This window comes from Bos grunniens, chromosome 1 (assembly GCF_055505025.1).
Source record: "Bos grunniens cultivar Pamir isolate PY7600 chromosome 1, Bosgru_T2T1.0, whole genome shotgun sequence".
NCBI classification, from domain to species: Eukaryota; Metazoa; Chordata; class Mammalia; order Artiodactyla; family Bovidae; genus Bos; species Bos grunniens.
In genome coordinates, this window is record NC_141165.1 from 50,817,365 (window position 1) to 50,839,388 (window position 22,024).

The following is a 22,024-nucleotide window of genomic DNA, read 5'->3' on the forward strand; positions in this document are numbered from 1 at the left end:
GCTACATTTGCAGGTTTCTGCCTCAGGCTGCCTTATGTGGGATATGAGGTACCTTAAGGCGTAGTGAGTAGTGTGTGTGTGTGCTCAATTGTGTCTGACTCTCTGCAGCCTCATGGACTGTAGTCTGCCAGGCTCCTCTGTCCATGGAATTTTTCAGGCAAGAATACTGGAGTGGGTTGCATTTTCTTACTCCAGGGGATCTTCCTGATGCAGTGATTGAACCTTCATCTCTTGCACCTCTTTCATTGGTGAGCAGATTCTTTACCACTGTGCTACCAAGGAAGCCCCTGCCAGATAAAAAGCTGTTATCCCCTCCTCCCTGCCTCTCCCTGCCACAGCTTTCTAATGGGTTTTGTGATAGGAAAAGAGCTGCTTCTTTCCTTTGTAATGTTGTGTTCGTGTTATTCAGTTTCAGCTGAGTAAAGTGTTGTGCACCTATATTTTTGGGAGGGAGGAAATTTTCCTCTTATCTTGCTAGGTTCTTCTGGTTGAACTAAAATTACATTGACACGAGACAGATTAATAGGAGAAAAATTAAACAAAGTTTAATAACATGTATAACTTGGAAGAGACACAGAAGAACTGAGTAACTCTCCAAAATGGCCAAAAGAAGATGCTGAGAATCAGTTATGAGAAATTACCAGAAAGACCACAGTAAACACAGGCAAGGTTATTATGCAGAGTTAAGCTGTTGCTTTTCCCACTGATAAATTTCTAGAGATTTGGCCATCTTTCTCTTCTTGGTACATTGAGGAAGACACCCTTACAGATGGAGATTTTCCTTTCAAAGATAAATATTTTTAAGAACAGGGTAACTCCTACTTCATTTTCAGAGTTTTCCTCATGTCTGCTGTTTCTTAGAAAAGAATCATCTTAAACTAATTAATACACCAAAGAGACACATTTAGTGGTGGCAAATTCCGCTCCTCTGCATTTGTTTCCATGAAATTTAATTCTTCCATGCGAGAATTCCATAGGTGTTGAATTTTGGAGATTTTTGCTATTGTCTTTATCTGGGAAGATTCAACTTTTGATTAATGGGTGCATTGCCTTAATATTTTATGTATGTTCAGGTTCTGTGGTCTGGCATGTCAGATTACTTGTAGAACTACTTGGAGAAAAGAAGAGCAGTGTATTAAATCTGATAGTTGCAGAGTGGAGAAAAGGGCATTCTGAGTTGGCTGAGGGATTTAAGAACCCTACTGTGACTGATGTCCTTCTGCAAACAGCTCTCCTGGTGATAAAGCTCTAGCTTCCAGCCATATGCAAATCATAAGACATTTTAAGTTGGAATATTCACTGAAAAGCATTTGGTCTAGGGGTAGGAAAAAATGTTATTCACCTTGTAGTTTGATTTGCATTTTTTATTATTTTTTCCTTCAAGTGCTTCAAGCAGCATCATTTGTAACATCTAAAAACACTTAGCTCCTCTTGTCTTCATTATAAATATGATGTTCTTAATGGGCTGATTAATCCAAATAACAGTCTCCAAGAGCAAGAGTGTTATTTTCACTTTATGGAAAGAAGAAACCTGTGGGATGACGGTAAAATGATCTGATTTGAGGCAATGGCTGAACCTGGGAGATTAGACTTGGTTGTCTTGACTGGGTCCATGTCTGACTGAAAAGAAAAGCTGCTTCTGCTGTAGTTGGGGGAGTTCACCTACCTTGCAGGGAATAGCACTTCTAGGGAGAAATATTACTTATGGACTGAAAGATGGGAAAGTACCACCTGGATAGCAGACTGTGTAATGTATTGCCATACTTTTGCTGCAAAATGCTGATCCATCAGTATTTTTTTTCCCAGTAATTTTCCCAACTTTGTCTTTTTTCCCCCCTTCTCCCCTCCTACTTCAAACAACAGATATTCCCCTTTTCTAGTTTAGACCAGGATTTCTCAACTTGGACACTATTGACATTTGGGGCTGGATAATCCTTTATTGTTATGGAGACTATCTGGTGCATTGTAGGATGTTTAGCAGCATCCCTGGCTTCAGCTCAGCCCTCCTACCCCATATCATGACAAACAAAACTGTTTTTGTACATTGCCAAATATCCTTTGGGGAGCAGAATTGCCCTTAGGTGAGAATGACTGCTTTAAGGTTAGCATTGCAGCCTTCAGACCCCACTTTTGACCATAATGGGCAACTTGGCAGTGTCATGTATCACCACCAGTCAGTCCCCTTTTCTCTACCTGCAAAATGAGAGATGTTTGTGCTCATCACTTTTTTTGGCTTCCCAGATGGCACTAGTGGTAAAGAATCTGCCTACCAATGCAGGAGGTACAAGGGACATGGGTTCAATCCCTGGTTGGGAATATCCCTTGGAGTAGGAAATGGCAACCCACTCCAGTATTCTTGCCTGGAAAATTCCATGGACAAGAGGAGCCTGGCAGGCTATAGTCTGTGGGGTTGCAAAGAGTCCGTCATGACCGAGCACACACATACATAGTACATGGTGTTTCTGGGTTTGGTTCTGAAGATGAAGTACTAATGAATAACCATGTGTAGCAAATTTATCTTGACACAGTGTTGAACAGTTTTAAAGTAATCCAAATCATATTTGCAAGTACATTTCCTCAAGTGAATTTAAACTATCATCAGTCACTACTTAATTGTATTCTTGCTATTATTTTACTTTTAGGAAAACTGCAAACTTTCCTGCACTTACTTCTTTGCAGAGCTTCACAGGGCTTTCCAAGCAGTTTTTGTCTGCAGCTCTTTGATCTCACAGTGGCTTTGCTAACCCCCATGCTAGTGATTTCAACTAGTTATTTCCCTAGAGAAAGTTCTCGTAGAGGTTGGTCTCAGGGAAATCCCTTTACTACTTTCTCCCAAAGCTGAATTTAGAACAGAGAGAGGGAATACTTTCTTTTTAATGAGGGAACAAACAAAGGGCCAAAGACTTCCCCCTCTCAGCCTTCTCGTAATTCAAAGCTGAGAGCTGAGGAAATGCAGGTCTGGAAATCTTTAAGGGAATGAATCTCTACTACTTTCTTGAATATCTTATGTACGTTGTAGATAGTTTTATGGTGTTTCCATGGGTGCCCTTATGTAAAAATGGAGTAAAGCAAAAGAAAAGTGGCAAGCATCTCTTGCCTCCATCACATTTTCCTTTTGGATTTCTGTATTTCTAACTCTCTTTCCAATTTTTCCATATTTATAACTTCCCATATTTCACCCACTCAGAAGTTTTATCTGCCAACCGGCTGGAGGTAGAGTTGGAGCCTGGGAAAGGGGAGGAAAGAGCTACCTAGACTCTGTGGCAGGTATTTTTGGGCTGCATCTCTGTTACTTTGATTCTCAATTCATCTGTTATCCTTGGTTTCTGAAGGTATCTTTTACCTCAGTTAGTATATTAGGTGCCTTGTTTTGGGTGATCTGAAAAATAAGAAACCATGACAATAATATACACAGAAGAATCTCATGGGTATCAGCTGTGTAATTTTGCTTTTCTCTTTGTAGGACCTCAGTTAGTTTGAAGATTCTCCCCTTTATAGCTGATACTTTTGTCTAAGGGAAAGAGAGAAGCATAATGATTAAGGACTTCAACTTAGAGTTGGAAGGCTCTGCATTTAAATTAGGTTCTGCCGCTTGCTCTCTGTCTCATAACTTCCCTGTGCTTCATCTGTAACAACACCTGTAATAGAAATGGGTTAAGTGAGATAATGTCCTTTATCAGTCACTTAATAGGAGTACAATGAAATGTATTTCCTGTCTTTTCACTCTCACTTCCTACTTTTCTTTTTTTTAATTCTGTTTTTACTGTTTTCATTTTTATTTTTTAAATTAATTTTTATTGGAGTATAGTTGGTTTGCAATATTATGTTACTGTCTACCGTACAGCAAAGTGAGTCAGCCATACATATACATATAGCTCCTCCCTTTTGGATTTCCTTCCCATTTGGGTCCCCACAGCCTGTTGAGTTCCCTGTGCTGCACAGTATATTCTTGTTAGTTATCTATTTTATACATAGTATCAATAGAGTATATGTGTCAATCCCAATCTTCTAATTCCTCCTACCCCCACTTGGTATCCATACATTTGTTCTCTACATTTGTGTCTCTATTGCTGTTTTGCAAATAAGTTCATCTGTACCATTTTGCTAGACTCCACATATATGCGTTAATATATGATATTTGCTTTTCTTTTTCTGATTTAGTTCACTCTGTACAACACTCTCTAGGTCCTTCCATGTCTCTACAATCACATCTGCTTTTTTTATGCTTTACCTTTTGAAACCAGTTCACTCCAAATGCTATGGATAAACAGAATAGACAAAAGTATATCTCCCATTACCGCACCCCCCCCATGCTCACTCTGCCTACCCTTTCTCTCAGCATCCCAAGTTCATGCCCTAGGGCCTTTGCACTTGTTATTCCCTTTGCCTGGACTGGATGTTCACCAGGCCTGTTCCTTCACGTCCTTCAGGTCTCTGTTCATATGTCACCTATCAGAAAAGCCTTTTCTGACAGTCTTATGTAAAATAGGACTTGCTCTTTATTTCCTCTCCCCTTTGCCCTGCTTATTTTTCTGTATACCACTCGGCATCTATTGGCAGAGTTTTGTTTCTGTATTATCTGTCTCCCCCCACTAAAATAAGCCTCTTGAGGTCAGGGACTCATTGTTAATTGCTGTGTGCTCAGTGCCTAGGACAATACTTGGGTTCTATTTGGTTCTCAATAAACATTTATTTATTCAAATTATTATTTATTACACTTTTCTTCAGTTTTTTTTTTAAATAAAAAACATGTATACTGATTTAAAAAGTAAAATATTTAAATTGTCTCATTATTATCACCTCAGAATATTATTTAATTCAAAGGTAACCATTTTTCACCTTCACTGTTTTTATATTAAAATATGATTTCTTCTGAGGCTTTTCCCTTCATACAGTTTTAATTTTAGAGAACTTTTAATTGTATCATTAACATTCCTGTCTGTAGGTCACTGTTGTGTGGTGAATTGGGAAAACAGAGAGAGACCTGTGTTCTACTTATATCAATTTTTGTGACCTTCAGCTGATTGTCAAAATCCCAGTACTTTTTTCTTTTCTGAAAATACATGAATATATTGAGGTAGATTTCTTAACTGAAAATAGTGTAAAGACATGTTTTGTTGCCACTGTGGGGGAAAAGCTGCTGAATTTTTAAAAAATGTTTTTTGTTTTTTTTTTCTTTTCTGTTTACTCTGAAAGAATAGCATGCAATATTTAAACAACTGGAGTCATGGTCATTTTTATTTTAGCAATTCTGATGATAATTTCACTTGCCAGATATGTGTTTTGCCATGTATCTTTAAAACTCACCTGAGATCCTGTTTTATTTCCACCCTATTTGATGCTTCACCTCTGATTCTGCACCTAGACTCCCTTGGGTTAATAAAGTACTCTAAGAACAGGAATATTTGGTATGCTTATCAGTCCATGGCATTCACATATCTTTTGTATTTTTATTTTGGGTAGGGAACAGTGATTAGCAGTTTAAACAATTTTTGAAACAAACTTTGATAAAATAGATTTTTAAATGTGCTACTTCACATGTTCTTTTTTTTTCTTTTAAATACAACTGCACTCAGTTTTAGTATCCTATTTATTACTGTGTATAAAGCTTGTCCAGAGAGTGTAAGCTGTAAGTCAGCTTTCACAATTTGTTTGAGAAAACATAATCCTACAAATAAGTCTTTTCAGTGTGGTATGGATGAGATTTATTGAATGTTGAGTAATATTCACAAGGCACCTTTTTTTTACCTTTTAGCAATGCTGAAAGGAAAGACAAAAATATTTACCAGGTTATTTATCATACCTACCTAGATCATCTCAAATACTGGTGATTTTTGTCTCAGAGGTTTATCCGTCTTAGAGCCAAATAACTTTCTGAATATGAACATAAAACCTATGCTTTGAAGGACATTTTGTACTTGGAGCAAAGCAAAATTTAAGTAAATGGATTTTATGTCTTGCAGGGCTGGAGAAGTAGTAATATTTAATTTCTGCAGCCTGGATGGAGAACACTGTCCGATTTAAGACTGCCAGTTCACAGCCATTCACATGAGGAGGAGTGTTTAAAGCAGAACCATGGACGTTTTCTAAGTTTTATGTACATCAGCAAATAATTCATGTGCCAGGGGGTTCTTGTGTCAATGTGATGAAGCTTGGCACAGTACAGTCCTCAGCACAGCAGTATCTGGCTCTTTGTGCTGAGGTAACTTGTATTGTCCCGAATATACTCAAGGGATGTGTGCAGTGTTTTTTTGTTTTTCCTTTCCAAACTGTGTCCTCTGCCCCTAGGGTGTTTCTCTGTTTGTAATTTTCCTCTCCCACAATGTCTCCGCCTGAGATAATTTAATTCTCAATAGTGAAGAAGAACTTGGGGACCTATCTACAGATTAGAATATTGTATAGATTCACACTGCTCAGTTCTCACTGGCTCTGTGTCACACATAGTTTGAACTTATATAGTCATTTCCAGCTTTCCTTCCCCTTTCTTACTTTCTGCTACTGTCTAATCTGGGCTGCAGCTATTTCTATCCATTGCTTTGGTCACTGGGAAAGCACGCTCCAGCCCTCCTCCCGTCTGTAACTTCAGAAGTGGTTTCCTTGTCTCTTCACAGAAGGCATCTTGGTGTCTCATTGTGTTCCGCCAGCATCCCTTCCATACGTGTCCTGTCCTGGGAATTACGACAGCATCTTCTGCTTAGATTAAGGCATCTTCTGGGATGTTTGTCCTCTTCCCTGCACTGATTCCTTACCTTGGAAAGCCTCGTCTTTGTCTTTTTGGTTACATAAGGTTTTGGAAACCTGTATTTTTTTTTCTCACAGCCTGCCCTCATGTTTTTGCTCTATTAATATTGTCTCTTACCCTGGGGCCCCAAACTCACCCCAGGTGTTACCAACCCTGGACTCTTTAATCCATAGAAATTGATAAGAGGCCAGGCAGGAGATTCAGATAAGGGTTTATAAGGACTTGTGCAGCAGTATAAGGGAATGAAAACTAGAAACAGTTGCCCTTGCTTGCTTCCTGAGAGGAGCTGCTGGGGCCCTTAAAGGGATAATAACTGGGCTCCGTGGGTTGGGCAGAAGGTGTAACTTAAGTGATCTGCCCACCCCCTTGGTGGTGCTGTCTGTGGGAATCAGGTGTAGTGCCCTGGTTTTGCTACCAGCACCTCAGAAATGGCAGTCAATGAAGGAGGAAATGGCAACCCACTCCAGTATTCTTGCCTGGGAAATCCCGAGGAAGAGAAGTCTGGCGGGCTACAGTCCATGGAGTCACAGAGTCAGACACGACTTTGCGACTAAGCAACAAGTGTCTGCATGGCAGTGGTGGGGTGTGAGATAGGGTCTAATCTGATTTTGCTGTTTCAGGAAAGAGGAATAGTTGTCCTTTGGGTATTTCTTATCACATTTCCTCCCAGTACATAGTTTATATGAAGGATTGTGCAAAAGTATAAAAATCACACCTAGGAAACCTTTGGTAGCCACTGATAATTACATGGAATTTACAAAGATAATGAATGTTAAATATTCACCAAAATCTTATGGAATTGTCTAATGAAAAAATGAGTTTATATTTTGTATTAAATACTCTGTTTCTGGAGACAGTTAAGTAGTAGAAATACAGATTGAAGATTGGGAAAAAAAAAGAAATGCAGTCAGTTTGTAGCCTTTTTGTATCTTACTGTTTCTAATTGTCCAAGCTGCCAAAATGCACTATTATGTTTTGGTTCCTAGTGGTTTCTTTGTAATCTGTTTGTCCAGGTGCAGTCCCTGGGGGGAGGGTCCCAGGTATTGGCTTATCTCACAGGTGTTCTCTGGGCTCTGTGGTCATGCCTGGTGGTGTGAGTAGGAGAGAGGGATGTGGTCATTGTGTGGTTTGGCTGCGGTATGCCATCCATCTAAGCAAGTGGTTAGAAATCTATAAACCAGAATTCAGAAACAAGGTTTAAAGATATAATTCTCTGCAGGTGAGCCATCCACTCTCTGTTAGAATTCTTTCATTTTAAAAGGTGGGCACCTGGGTCTTAGGAAGGGTGTGAATGTTTATTGAGTCCTGTTCTCATTCAGCCCCCAGTATTCTTATGGAGGAGTGAGTGACTGGCAAAAGCATTTAGAAGAAAATGTATATATTGCTGAGATGGCTGGATGGCATCACTGATGCAATAAACATGAATTTGGGCAAACTCTGGGAGATGGTGAGGGACTGGGAGGCCTGGTGTGCTGCCGTCCATGGAGTCGCAGAGTCGGACACGACTGGGTGACTGAACAACAACAACAATATATGGACAACATATAACAACAACAACAACAATAAACACCTGCACACATTATATTGTAAATTCTAAATGTACCCAACAAAGTCACGCTAGAAGACAGTGTGGTGTGATAGAAAGTAACGGTATGGGATGGGTTTTTAGAAAGTCAGAGAGATCCGAATTTAAGTCTCACTTTTATTTAGGCAAAAGTAATAGTCCTTCTGGGGTAAAGTATTTTTGAAAAGTTATTTTTTAAAGAAAAAATATAATAGAGAGTTTTGGTTTAAATAAAGCAAAATTAAAAAATCTTACTACTCATACCACTGGTTCAGGCCCTTTGGAGGTAGAACATGATGCTAGTAAAGAGAATTTCCCTTGGGCTTCCCTGGTAATTCAAATGGTAAAGAATTTGCCTGCAATGCAGGAGACCTGGGTTCGATCCCTGGGTCAGGAATATCCCCCGGAGAAGGGAATGGCTACTCACTCCAGTATTCTTGCCTGGAGAATCCCATGGACAGAGGAGCCTGGTGGGCTATAGTCCATGAGATCATAGAGAGTCAGACACGACTGAGTGACTGAGCATGCACTCATGCTAAATTCCCTCTTGGATTAAGTGCAAGGTTCCTAGAGTTTCCAGTAAGCCCCAACAGGTGAAAATGGAAGAAACAGTGTGGCCTGCTGATCTAGCTGGAGCATTAAAGTGACCCCTGGGGGTAACTCAACACTTGAGAGTGAAATACACAAAGGGGAAATTTAGGCTGCTTTCAAAAGCTAATCCAGTAGAAAGACATATGTTTGTTTGTATGCCCACCCCTCCTGCCCCTAGTAGGCAGTTGTATAATCCATTTTCCTTCTTTCCTTTGTGGTGTCATTAATCTAGGCCTCTCTCCTTGGAAGGACCATCCCGATATCAGCATCTAATGATTTGTTTAATCAAGGTTACATCCTCTTTGAATAGCAACTTTAGAAATTAAGAACTTGTGTCATATTTAAAAGAAACCACTGGTAAAAATTGACACAAGTATTTCTTTCTTTCTTTCCTTTTTTTTGGATATTTATTTACTTGGCTGCTCTAGGTCTTAGTCGTGGTACTCCTGATCTTTGATCTTCACTGAGGTGTGCAGTATCTTTAATTGCAGCATATAGGATCTAGTTCCCTGACTAGGGATCAAAGCCCTGCATTGGCAGCACAGAGTCAGCTAGTGGACCACAAGGGATGTCCCACAAATATTAATTTCTGTATCAGGAAAAATATGATTATATGTTGGATGTGTTTAGATGAGACTTAAATATTTGTTATTGATACATTCTCACATAGAATACATTCTAATACATGCTTTGTGGGTTCACTGAGGTGACTTCTTGCTGAAAAAAGAAACTCTTCTAATGATGTTAGTGCTGTGATTTCAGCTGTTTGTGCACAACAATTGGTGGATGGAGAACAATTTTTCAAATTAAATTTTGAGTTTTCATATTTAAAGGTACTTTTCCTTCTCTGCCTTTAGAGGTATTTTATGAGTTTGTGTAATTTTAATCTTTAAAAAATACTTGAGAGACTCAGTGTAGATTGTTAAATGTAATTTAACTTTAAATAGCCTCTTCCTTGTGAAAAAAAGGACCATTGGTTTTGCTGAATTATAAATGTTACTGTATAATTTCCAAGCCTTCAGAGATTCTAATATCTTGCAGTTTGGCAACCTCTCTTTGGAAGTCAGAGTGCCTGAGAGAAACCCGTTTCCATATCTAAAATTAGAAATGACATGCAGAGACTACAGGCATTTTACCAGACATGGTAATGATATGTTTTTCCTTTTTGTTAAAACCTGAAGGAAAAAAAAAATCAGTTAGCATTTTACTAGATAAACAGTCTGTCTTTCTTTGGACAATACTTCTATTTTTATTTGATTTGAGAATCAGTTGTAGCCATGTGTCTATCACGTGTTCCTTGCTGCTACTGCTGCTAAGTCACTTCAGTCATGTCCGACTCTGTATGATCCCATAGATGGCAGCCCACCAGGCTCCCCCGTCCCTGGGATTCTCCAGGCAAGAACACTGGAGTGGGTTGCCATTTCCTTCTCCAACGTGTGAAAGTGAAGTCGCTCAGTCATGTCCGACCCTCAGCGACCCCATGGATTGCAGCCTACCAGGCTCCTCCATCCATGGGATTTTCCAGGCAGGAGTACTGGAGTGGGGTGCCATTGCCTTCTCCGATCACGTGTTCCTTACCACTGCCCAGTTTTTGAGTTAGGACTTTCTTTCCCCTAAAAATCTATAAGGTCATCCAAATGTTCTCACTTCCTAATTTTGTTTATAGACAACTGTGTTTGTGAAATATACCTTTGGACATTTAAGCCAAGTGCCTTTTATAGATTTTTGGGAGAATCTTCTATGAGCGCTCTGTTTGCTATGCATGAAGCTTTGCCTTGTGACTTTAAATGGATACTCACTTAGAGAGAGTGCAGGATTTCTGTTCGTGGTTGACCCTTACAACCCATTGTCCTGTGTGAGGGATCTGTCTCTTCCCTTAGATTTGGGAACTTGACCTTGGGAAGGAGGTCGAGGTGGTGCCCAGAGTCCTCCCTGGGGACTGGGTGACCTTCTCCTGGCATCTGGGTTTTCCACTCCCCCTGTCAGGCTGTCCTGCTTGGACAGCTGGCTGTGTTCCCAGCCTGCAGAGGGTCACTGCCCAGGGCCTGGAGCCCTAGCCAAGCTTGGCGGATCATCTGTGATTTTTGATGACCACCTCTGTACTCCAGCTGCATGTATAATTCAAATCTGACTATACTTTACATTAGCTGGACCTGCATCTTAGTATTTACCAGATTTTTTCCCTCTCTATGGTGAAAAGTAAGAAGGTCCTGTATTGAATTTGAAAAATGAACAAGTAGGGGCCTAATTTTGGAGAAGGCGATGGCACCCCACTCCAGTACTCTTGCCTGGAAAATCCCATGGATGGAGGAGCCTGGTAGGCTGCAGTCCATGGGATCGTGAAGAGTCGGACATGACTGAGCGACTTCCCTTTCACTTTTCACTTTCATGCATTGGAGAAGGAAATGGCAACCCACTCCAGTATTCTTGCCTGGAGAATCCCAGGGACGAGGGAGCCTGGTGGACTGCCGTCTATGGGGTCACACAGAGTCGGACATGACTGAAGTGACTTAGCAGCAGCAGCAGGGGCCTAATTTAAGACAGTGGCACCTCGACTTAGCATTACTGTGGGGAGGAAAGCTTTAGGCAGTTAGACTTATCAGATTGCTGTCTGCGACACTGCAGTTCAATTTCACGTTTAAAGATGTACTTGAATCTAAATTGGATACTGCTGCCCTCACCCCCTTAACAGCCTTAAGTAGTTTTCCATAATGTAGTGAAAAGGTGTGGGCCATACCTGCAGCTCTGTGGGCAGTATCTGGCCTGCAGACGTAGTTCTCCGTCTCTAGGTTTTAAAACCTGCAAATTTCACCTCAGTACTAGATTCTCGGCATGCATTGAAAATCTGGAGGATATGTCACTACTGAACCTTTATTCTTACATTGACTGGAGTTAAGAAGCAACAGTCATGACCCTTCCCCATCTCTGTCTTGGGTTGGGCAGTCCACCACACAAGCTGTCGCCTGAAGTTTAGAATGCTCAGTCCATTCACATTACTCTCTCTGCTGCTGCTGCTGCTAAGTCGCTTCAGTCGTGTCCGACTCTGTGCGACCCCATAGACAGCAGCCCACCAGGCTCTGCCGTCCCTGGGATTCTCCAGGCAAGAACACTGGAGTGGGTTGCCGTTTCCTTCTCCATTGCGTGAAAGTGAAAAGTGAAAAGTGAAAGTGAAGTCGCTCAGTCGCGTCCGACTTGTAGCGACCCCATGGACTGCAGCCTACCAGGCTCCTCCATCCATGGGATTTTCTAGGCAAGAGTACTGGAGTGGCTTGCCATTGCCTTCTCCGCATTACTCTCTCAGCACCCTGGAAAACCCCTCCAGCCTCATTTCCCTCTTGTAGTTACACCCACCCTCTGCCTCACTGGTATAGAGCCACGCGCAGAGCTCTGAGGAAGGAGTCGCACACCCCTGCTTCTCTCTAGCCTTGGCACATTCTGGTCCCTCTTCCTGAGATACCTTTCCATACTTCTCCTCCTGGCTGACCCAGCCTGATTGCGGTGTTGGAGAAGCTGCCTTTAACACCACTCCCTCTCTGCCTGGTTGTGTTAACATGCCCCACTGCCAGGCTCTTTAACTGCTTTCTGCTCCTTGATCCTAGCATTCAGCACCCTCTATGGTAGCTGTTGAATTACATGTCTTTCTCTCCCTGAGACTGGGGGTCTTGAGGGCAGGGTCTGTCTTACACTTCTTTTACTCAGTAACTCACAATTCTTGGCACATACTAAGCTTGTGCGGGCATGCTAAGTCTCCTCAGTCCTGTCTGACTTTGTTTATGTGACTCCACGGAGTGTAGCCTGCCAGGCTTCTCTGTCCATAGGATTCTCCAGGCAAGAATACTGGAGTGGGTTGCCAGATCCTCCAGGGGATCTTCCTGACCCAGGGATTAAAACCACATCTCTTAAGTCTCCTGCATTATTAGGTGGGTTCTTTACCACTAGCACCACTTGGGAAGCCCAGTAAGCTTGTGATACATTGTTTTTAATTGATAATTATCTAAGGCAGTGGTTCTCTGCCTTAGCCACATGTTAGAATCACCTGGGGAGCTCTAAAAACTGTCAGTATCCGAGCTTCACCCTAGACCAATTACATCTGAATCTCCGAGGGTGGGGCTCAGTCACCAGTAGTTTTTAAAGCTCCTCAGGTGAGTCCAGTGTGCAGCCAAACTTAACAGAAACCGGCCTAATACCTGTGACTAGGGTCATCTAACGGAGAAGGCAGTGGCACCCCACTCCAGTACTCTTGCCTGGAAAATCCCATGGATGGAGGAGCCTGGTAGGCTGCAGTCCATGGGGTCGCTAAGAGTCAGACATGACTGAGCGACTTCACTTTCACGCATTGGAGAAGGAAATGGCAGCCCACTCCAGTGTTCTTGCCTGGAGAATCCCAGGGACGGGGGAGCCTGGTGGGCTGCCGTCTATGGGGTCTCACAGAGTTGAACACGACTGAAGCGACTTAGCAGCAGCAACAGCAGCAGGGTCATCTAAAGGCAAGTAATTTGCCATGATTTTAGTTTTGGATTATAATATTTCATGATGATTTTAGGCAAGTCCACCTGTGATGAACATCTTTATTTAACTATGATAGCACATAGGTGTTTAAACAAATAGGGACCTGTCTTCAAAAGATCAGTTTCTCCCGAAACAGTGAAATCATTGTTCAAACTGAAGTGGTGACAGATAGCTCAGCAGCAATGTCACTGCAGTACATTAACGGCTTTTTAAATTTTGCTAGTTTATGTTGTGTAGCCACGTGCCATTTTCCACATGGTTGCATTTTGATTTTAAATTTAAGTGGATTATTTTTCAATCTCTCTGCAGATTAACTTAGGCATTTGTTGAGTTTCCAACACCAACTGCTTTTCTTTTCTCCATATTCTTCCTTGTTTTATATTGGGACATCTAGTTGGAAAATAGACAAAACAAAACATTGCATGGAAAACACATGAGATAAAAACCACTTTTACTTGGTGGAAGGTATCATCAGCTGTATTGTCTAATAATTAAATGATTATTCCTGGCCTCATAATTAGTTATGAGTAATGATTAGTGGGCTTCCCTCGTAGCTCAGTTGGTAAAGAATCTGCCTGCAATGCAGGAGACCTGGGTTTGATTCCTGGGTTGGGAATATCCCCTGGGGAAGGAAATGGCAATCCACTCCAGTATTCTTGCCTAGAAAATCCCATGGACAGAGGAGCCTGGTGGGCTACAGTCCATGGGGTCACAAGAGTCAGATATGACTTAGCGACTAAACCACCACCATAATTAGTTTGGAGAGGGTTCAGGGGGAAAAAAAAGGAAAATAATGAAAAAATTAAAGAAATGTTTATGAATTGGGATGTCTTTATTTTGGAGAATAGACAGATGAAAAAATTTCTGTATGGGTATTTTTTTATGGACAGTAACTTTTGTTTCCACTGAGAGTGAAGTGGTAGGCATTCGGTTAAAGTTACAGGAGTTTTAGAGATTTATGTCTAAAGAATCATTTCTTGTTTAAAGACTATTTGATAGTGGTGTTAACCATGTGATTTCCTTTCTAGGAGAGCTTTATGAAGAAGATTGACTGCCTGTCTGAGCAGATAACTTGTTGAGATTTCTTTTATCTCTATGATCAAAACAAAACAAAACAAAACAAAAACACCTCTTCCAATTAATCTTTTGTATCGGAAGCCAATGATCTTTTCCAAACTGCCCATTTATCTCAACAAGAAAGCTGATTTATCTAAATTGAATCCAGCAATTGGACTTTATTGGTATAGGATTTTAGATGTTTTAAAGATTTTCTGTTGGTTCACATCTGTTTCCCTCTTAGGCTAGAGGGGAGGCTTCTGGTTGTTCCCCTCTCCCTCCAATGGGATTCTCCTCCTTGTGGGAGGAGAGAGGTGGTGCTGGGCTTCTGGAGAGAGTCAGGTTAGTGGGGCTGCCTGAGGAGCTTTGCTCTCACCTCCCAATCCCACTCTTGAACCTGGCTGGCTTCTTCTCAGACCTGTAGCAGTGGCATCACTTGACCCGGTGGGAGAGTCAGCCACTCCAGGAGGGCCAGATCTGAAGCTCTGCCCAGCCTGGCTATCACCTTCAGGTGCCCAAGGACACCTGGGATGTAATTACAAGTCTTGAGACCATGGCTTCAGTCACAGAGCAGAGAAAGGGACTGATTAATCATGTAGTCAGCCCAGTGCATTCAGCTGGGTCTCTCCTCAGTCAGAGCCTAGTGAATCAGGGCTTGAATTTTGAGCTCCTGCGGCTTCCTTCCCCCTACCCATGTATTTGTAGAGCAGCTTCTTTCTGGACAGAAGGGGAAGGCCACCAGTGAGGGCATTTCACCTTCCTGGCCCCCTGCCCTTCTGTTCACCACCTCTGCTGCCAGCTTCCTTGCTTTCCACTTCACACGACCGAGGACTGACTTCATCTGTTTGATTGGGGGCCTTGGGTAAGAAGTGTGGCAGTAGCCCTCACAAGGGTGAGAGCGCCAGCAGCAAGGGCTGGGGAATGCCAGCTGCTAATATTGGCGTGCCTGGCACCACGGTTCTCTCAGAATTGGCTCCCAGAGCCCAGCTCTGTCAGCATGGGGTTGGTGTTTGGAAATACAAAATTCTGATCTAATTCTGGCAAAATACTCTCTCTTTTTTCTTTTTTTAAAGTTTTCTTAGGTTATTATCCTGATTCTCTCTATTCTTTTGGTTGTAGAGACTTGGCCTTCTGTGAAGGTCATCGATGCGAAGAAATGGAAAGGAAAGTTGATTGTATTTGCCCTGGTCCTGAGGTTAAAAAATTGTCAGTCCTGTCTTAAAACTCCTGCCCTCTCCCCTGAAGGCTCAACTTTAGTTTTTGAACTACCTTAGAGCCAAGACAGGGACGGGGAAGCCTGGTGGGCTGCCGTCTATGGGGTCGCACAGAGTCGGACATGACTGAAGCGACTTAGCAGCAGCAGCAGCAGAGCCAAGACAGACAGTATTTAAACAGCTTCAGCCTCTTGGTGGATGGGGTCCAGGTTACCTTTCCTGGCAGGTGACAACCCCCTACCCTGGAATCCCATGGTGCCAACTGAGTCCCAGCTCTCCACACTTTGTACCTGGTTTCTAGCTTCATGTTGACAGTGCTGGGTGTAGGGAACTGACTTTGGGAAGATGGTTGTTGCCAAGTATGATGTCATTTGTAACTATGGCCTTTGCATTCTGGATTGCTCTTGCTGTCTCTCTGATGGAATGATAGAGTCTGGCCTGAGCTTGGAGCCCTGCTGCTTACTAATACCACCTGTCTGTATAACTCCTGAATGTTCTCTATTCTATGCTCTGTTTTGTTATTTTTCTTGTGGGAGATAAAGCCTGATGAAATGAAAGGGCAAGTTTGATCCCAGACGGACACAGTTGGAATTCCCCAGCTTGGCTTTCTTACTTGTGTGATTTTGGATATGTTTTCCCCAGCCTCAGTTTATCATCTCTAAATTGGGGGTGCTGTTTCCTCTCTTACAAGTTTATGATGATCATGTGATATACTGAATGTAAAATACATAACCTTCAAGCCTTGGGGTGCTGGATCTTCATCATGACTGAGGTTGCCATGCCCTTTGTACACAAGGAAGCACTTTCCATGTTTGTTTGCACTTTGTAATTAATTGGCTTTTGCAGTTGGTCAGTTTTTTCTAGTCCTGTTTAATCTGTTAGTAGGTCTTGGGCCAGGTCTTTTTCCTGACAGTCTTGGGTTTCATAAGAGGGGATTATGCAACTGGACAAAAGGGGCAAAATTCGAGAAGGGAGCTGCTTTCATTGCTCTCATTCCTACCCTAATTTGCTGGTTGTCTCTGTGATCAAAATTGGCCTGTATATATTTACCTGTGGACTGGGCTGTGTGGTTCCACATGCCATCTTTGAAATTAGGTGCCAGCTTTTGGAATCTGGAGTCTTGGGTTTCCAACTTGTTTAGTTCAGCAGAGAAAATAACATTTGTTGCTGTTAAATTGGCCCCTGGTGGCCATCTTCTGTTTCTACTTTGTAGCTCCCAAACAGCTGGGCATGAATCAGCATAGTTGAAAATATTTTAACCAGAGACTCTTGGAGCGGGCACTAAGCTTGCATTGCCCAGACCAAGGCAGAGGTCAGCCAGCCAACAACCGACAGGGCACATGGCTTGCATATGCTAAGGATGGTCTGAGAGCAAGTCCTAGATGCAAGTTTTAATATCTAAAGAAAATATTAAGGAGGTCATAAGTTGTAGATTATTTTTGCTTGTATAGTGAAATCTGAATGTCATTTAAAATGCATCTCATTATGTGCTCTAGGGTTGATGAACTGGATCCTCTTTGCAACATCTGTTAGGGTGACTTGATTATTGCAAATTGCAGGGAGTGTTCAAAAGCCTGTTTTACAAGTGTCATAAAGTGAATGGAAAATATTTTTTATAATTTCAAATCGCAGAACCCCTGAGGCCTTTGATCATACTGAAAGAGCCCTTGGTCAACTTGAATCTCCCTAGGTTTCTGTTCATTATGTTTTGGCCCTCTGAAATAGTCGTTTTTAATTAGACTGCAGAAAGCATTGATTTTCAGTCACTGATTAATGCCTAAGTTGGAATATGCAAAGGCATGGAAATAGAATGAAGAAATAAATGAAATAAATGCTGAGTAGCTTCTAAAACTATTCTAATGAAGGAGTCTGGGTAAGGGGACTGCTATTCTTTACCCTTTACTTTAGAATGGAATGTATAAGAATTGACTGGATTGAATACTAATCTTCTGGCCTCCCTTTTTTCTCCCCATTCTGAAGTGAAAAGTGCCTTGATAAATCAAGAAACTGAGTCAGTGATACAGTTCTCATCCTTCAAAATCACTTAGCCTTGCTTGGACCTCATCTTCTAACCCAGGGTTTGGTACATTGTGGCTTATGGCCAGTTTTTGTACAGCCTTATGAGCTAGGACTTTTTAAAAAATGTTTTTAAAAAGCTGCAAGAGAAAGCAAAAATAAATATTCAACAGAAGCATTACATGGCTTGCAAAATCTAAAGTATTCACTGGCCATCTACAGAAAAACATGGTCAACTTCTGTTTTAATATGTTATAAATAAGATCTTTCTCTCTCTGATTTAAAAATTTTTATTGAAACGGAGTTGCTTTACACTGCTGTGTCAGTCTGCTGTACAGCAAAGTGAATCAGCTATATGTATACCTATATCCCCTCTTGTTTAGATTTCCTTCCCATTTAGGTTACTACCCTGGAGAGGAGATTGCCTATCCACTCCAGTATTCTTGCCTGGAGAATTCCATGGACAGAGGAGCCTGGCGGGCTACAGTCAATCCCAGTCTCCCAATAAGTTATTTCTCTTTATGAGCTTAAGTTGAATGCCCTAGATTGTGTCCTCAGAGAGGTTAGCACAGTGGAAGAGTGGGAAAGGCATGGGCTTCAGAGTCCGGCAGATTAGGTTCTGAATCCTGGCTGCGTGACTTTTACCTGAGATTCTCAGGAGAGTTTATGTCTTTGAGCCTAAGCACTGGGCACTCATCCAAATACTTGTGAACATTTGAACCTTTGATGCTGATTTGTTGCCAAGAACTGTTCTTTCTTCTTCTCTCCTGCTTTTCCTAAAGGACAATGTATCCATTAATTGGGTCAAAAAGAATATGGTCCTTAACTGTCCCTTTCCTAAGGTGTCGCTGTGATTTCCAGGTAACTTCTGGTGAGGGATTTAAACTGCTATTCCTTTTCCTTTTTTTCAGAAAATGAAATAGATAACTTCTCTGCTTTGTACCTAGGAGACTCAGAAGCATTGTATTCTGCCTGAGTACCTTTCAGTGGAGGTTGAAGTTATGGGTGTGAAAGTGAAAGTGAAGTTGCTGAGTCGTGTCCGACTCCTTGCGACCCCATGGACTGTAGCCTACCAGGCTTCTCCGTCCATGGGATTTTCCAGACAAGAGTATTGGAGTGGGTTGCCATTTCCTTCTCCAGAGGATCTTCCCGACCCAGGGATTGAACCCGGGTCTCCCGCATTGTAGGCAGATGCTTTACCGTCTGAGCCACAAATCTTCTTTATGCTTGCTGTTTTGAAATGATTGGGGCCCAGAAGTTCTCTGTGTAATTATATACCGCTTGATTTTACAAGGACAAGTATGATAGAATTATTCCTTTGGAAGCCTGCACTCAACCTATGAGTTTCTGAGAGGTGTAACTGAGAGGGTGTGCAAAGATCAGGCTGTTCTCCTTTTCCTGGGAGGGTGGGGCTGCTTGGCAAGTCCGATCTTAGTGATGTGCTTAGGGATGAGGCTTTTGGCCAGGATTTCTAACACTCTGATTACAGGTAGCAAATGCTAAATTAGGGTTCTCCATCTGTAACACATGGCTGTATTTGGCAGGAAGTGAAGAAAGCCACACGTGAGAAAGTCCCTGCCAACCTTAGAAGAAAGTAGGTGATGTTTACAATGCCTTTTATTTATGTGGCATTTTCCCTTCAGGTACAGAAGGGTTTATTAAGATGTTACTTAAATATTACGTAAGGGTTTTCTTTTTATTCACTTGTTGTTCAGTCGCCAAGTCATGTCCAATTCTTTGCGACCCCCTCATGGACTGCACATGCCAGGCTTCCCTGTCCTTCACTGTCTCCTGGGGTTTGCTCAATCTCTTGTCCATTGAGTTGGAGATGCTCTCTAACTGTCTCATCCTCTCCTGCCATCTTTTCCTTTTGCCTTCAATCTTCCGCAGCATTGGGGTCTTTTCCAGTGAGTCAGCCTTTTGCATCAGGTGGCTGAAGTATGGGAGCTTCAGCATCAGTCCTTCCAATGAATATTCAGGGTTGATTTCCTTTAGGATTGACTAATTTAGTCTCCTTGCAGGTACTTTCAAGAGCCTTCTCCAGCACCACAGTTTGAAGGCATCAGTTCTTTGGTGCTCAGCCTTCTTTATAGTCCAGCTCTCTTACACAGTATTAATGAAGAGTGTTTTGTTGTTTAAGGGCCAAATGGCATTTTTTTTTTCCCCCTCAAATGGCTCGAGAAACCCAAGTGTTCTGGACATCAAAATCTCTTTTATGTACTCAATGCCACTGCACTGTACACTTAAATATTACATTAAGAGAGTACATTTCATGTTGTGTGTATTATACCATATTTTTAAAAGTCTATTGTAAATGGTCAGAATACAATTTTAAAGCAATTATTAAATTGTCTTGGTAGTTTTAATTTTCTTATTTGGCTTTTTTACATTTTTCAGTTGTTGCTTTGGGTTTTTTTTTTTTTAATGATGAATAGGCATTCATTTATATAAGATAAAAAAATTTTTAGCACTGTTCTACAGCCACCAACAGTACTCTCTATCCCTTCACACTGGTTTAACTTCAGGCCTGTATTTAAGCCACACATTTAAAAAAAAAAATTCAAAACTACTATTTTCTAATAACCCTTGCCTTAGAGATTCAGAAGTAAAGGGAATGAGTCTGATTAAGTGGTCCTGTTTTCACACACTGTACACCTACTTTATTATAAAAAGCAATAATTTTTGACAACTTGCCTTATAGATCTCTACATCTGAGACAAAGAGGGGCAATAGTATAGTTAACATATTTGGAAAATTTTGTTTAGAGATACATGAAAATTTTTTAATTTTCAAGGATTTTATCTTTTGAAATCTGCAACTGGCAAGATATATTAACTTGCTTAGGGCAAAAGAGAGTTAAAATAGGGAAATCTTTGGAAGCAGGTAGGGAGAGGATGAGAAGGAAGCTCACAACCTTCCATCTCCCGTCTCATTGCCTTCCCCTGCTCCTCAGAGCTGGGTCTTCATGCCTGGTTGGGCATCTGGGGCCTTGGTGTGTGTGTGTGTGTTAGTCGCTCAGTTGTGTCTGACTCTTTGCAACCCCATGGACTGTAGCTCGCCAGGCTCTTCTGTCATGGAATTCTCCAGGCAAGTATACTGGACTGGGTTGCCATTTCCTTCTCCAGGGGATCTTCTCAACGCAGGGCTTGAACCCAGCTCTCCCATGTTGCAGGCCAGTTCTTTATCCTCTGAGCCACCAGTGAACCTTGGTAGGTCTGAACCATAGAGATTTCTCCAAAGTAGGTTCAGCCTGGGGCGTAGGTGGACTGACTTCACCCTAAGTGAAGTGGGTAGATGACCCGAAGAGAGTGACCAGAGAGGCAGTGCCCAGGGCTTCCCATGCTCAGTGACGTTTTCCCATTTCTGCAGTCACGCTTTACCCATCCGTCAGGACCTGGCTCAAATGGTCCTCCATGAAGTTATTTCTAATTTGTCTACTCCAATAGCAATGCTTTCTGCCTTCCCTGAATTCTCCAAGCACAACTTTTCCCCAATCATGTTGCAGAACCATAAATAGGTGTTCAATAAAAGCAGCGCTGGTCGCTGGTCAGTAAGTTTGGGAATCCCTGCTGGCCAGGACTCTTAAAGAGTCCCAGGTGCTCTTTAGCATATTATAGGTTCTGAGAAACCTGCTTAATCCAGTGTTAAAAAAACAAAACATTTAGATTACAGAGTCTTTGTGTCCCAGGAAAAATGATTGACATATTGAGGAAGGTCCAAGTTGTCCATAATGGGTACTTAATAAACTTTGTTCAATGACTTACTGGCCTTACTAACTGCCACTTTACCATTAGGAATTATTCCAAGGGCCTGTGCAGATAGCCCCAGATTTTTGGGAGATATACTTATGATCAGAGAGAAAGGAAAGGGTGAAATTTGCAGAAAAAGACCTTTATTAAAAGAAACCAAACATTTTACAGTTTGCTCAGGGCAGGGCATACACTGAATCCTGTAGACAGATACTGGAGCTGTGAAAGATTAAGAATACCTTGGGCCCTTTTTCCCTAGGAAGGAGCGTGTGTTCAAGTTACATGGCAAGAACTGAAAGGAAGAGAAATACTAAGTATAAACACTACTTTTCAGTTACCTGGACGTCATCTTTTACTCCTTCTCTACTCTTTGCATTCTCACAAAAATACGCTGTCGAAATATAAACAACCTTCCCTTTTATACCAAACCCTCAATTTTTCCTTCAGTGAAGGAAGGGACAGAGGAAAGGTGAAGTTTTAAAACACCTAGCTATCAATAAACTGATTTCTCCTTCTTTAGCATAAAAATTATCAGGAAAAAGGAGAAAGAAGTGAATTGTGTGTGTATGTGTGAGTATGATAT

At 41.7% G+C, this 22,024-nt stretch overlaps 1 protein-coding gene across 5 annotated transcripts in view; it reads left to right on the forward strand.

Moving 5' to 3' along the window:
- PPM1L (protein phosphatase, Mg2+/Mn2+ dependent 1L) overlaps positions 1-22,024 on the forward strand; it is a 331,904-nt gene that overhangs the window by 45,902 nt on the left and 263,978 nt on the right. The window contains exon 1 of one of the 5 annotated variants that reach the window (XM_086392721.1): positions 15,024-15,324. The exons of 3 other annotated variants lie outside the window; for them this stretch is intronic. The gene's annotated coding sequence lies outside the window, so the exon portion shown is untranslated. Of the gene's footprint in view, positions 1-15,023; positions 15,325-22,024 lie in introns of those variants that run through there. One more of the 5 variants, XM_086392714.1, reaches the window with a different exon arrangement.